Below are 1,444 nucleotides of genomic sequence, written 5' to 3'. Positions count from 1 at the left end.
CCTGCAAAGGGTACTTTGTAAGGCCTGCGCGGTCCTTCCTTTCAGAAAGGATGGGAAACGAAATCCTGGGCATCCTTGGGGTGGCTGTGTAGCCTTTAAGCGCTGGCCTAAGCCCTAGATGGCCATGTGGACTCCCACCGGCCCTCCCGCGAAGGCCACCAGGGAAAAGTAGAAGCTCTAGCAAGATCAAAGCACTGAGCAGAGGTGGCAGGGCAAGCAGAACTGCTGACTCCTGGGAACCCGCTTCGCCCCAGGGAGGGACCATTCTGGGCGCTCCTAACCTGGCATGTCACAACCTTTGCACCACCTCTCCAAAGTGGGCTTCTTTGGCTGTATTCACCACTGCCACCATGCCAGTTCCAAGGGGCCAGATTAAGTCCTTGATGACTAGGGGACAAAGGAAGTTGTCCACCCCCTTTTCCCAAGTCTCGCTGGACTCCTCCCACCAGCCCGACCCCCACCCCCACAGGCCCAGGATTGGGCTCTGCCTAGACCCGCTCCCACCCACATAGCTGGCGTCTGGCTCCGCCCACGCCCAAACACGCGTGGTACCCCATTGCTAATTGTGGATGGGCGCGCATGAGCGGGTCCAGAGCGCAGGAAGGACTGGAGGGGCGCTTTAAGGCTGGGCGTGGTCAGCGCAGCCTTTCTGGGCGCGGCCAGGCGCCCCTTCCCATTCTGGAATGAGGAGCGGGTGTTTCCTGCTGCTGGCCAGCCAGGCTTCCGTGCTAGGCACCCAAGGGCCGCAGGCATGCTGGCTTCTTTGGGCTGGAGGCCGCGGGGTCCCACAGCGCACCGTTGGGGGCTGGCGGCTTCCCCCAGTGCCCCCCACCTCCTGCGAATTGGTCCTGAGACTGCTCACTCCGCCTGGAAAGGCGCTGCGGCTTCCACCGGCCCAGGAAGAGAGGTGAGCGCCCTGGTGCAGTTGGGCTGAATTCCTCTCTGGAATTGGCTGAAAAGTTACTAACAGGACCAGCCAGGGCAGGATTCTCCCTGCAGTCACTCTGAATATTTAAATGGAGCCCTCAGAGTCTTGTGCTGGGAGTTAATTGTCCATTGGATGATGGAGCCTGGGGCCAGCTTTAAGTTGCTGGTGCTCCTGGTGAGTGGAAACTTGGGGGAGGGTGAGCAGCATGCGAAGAGGGGAAATGGCCTGAATGAGGACTTCGTGCCTCTTCTTGACCCTTCGAATGGACCCATTGTGAGAGCTGTGGGCTGCAAGCCTTTTTAGGGTGAAGGGCAGGGATCACTTGGCTGCAGGCCCCATGTGAGGAGCGAGTGTCTCTCACCCTGAGGGGCTCATCTTCACAAGAGCAGACAGTGTTCTGCTGCTAGCAGCTCAGTGGCTACCTTTCAGGAGTGGCCGTCTCTCCCTTATCTGCTCACAGTCTGGAAGCGCTGCTGAAACCCATCGACCATGGTAACCCTGCTGGTGTTTGACATT

The sequence above is a fragment of the Echinops telfairi genome, unplaced genomic scaffold (genome assembly GCF_000313985.2).
Source record: "Echinops telfairi isolate 266 unplaced genomic scaffold, ASM31398v2 ScPeMD7_7472;HRSCAF=8510, whole genome shotgun sequence".
Lineage (NCBI taxonomy): Eukaryota > Metazoa > Chordata > Mammalia > Afrosoricida > Tenrecidae > Echinops > Echinops telfairi.
Note: the sequence above shows the minus strand (reverse complement) of the source record.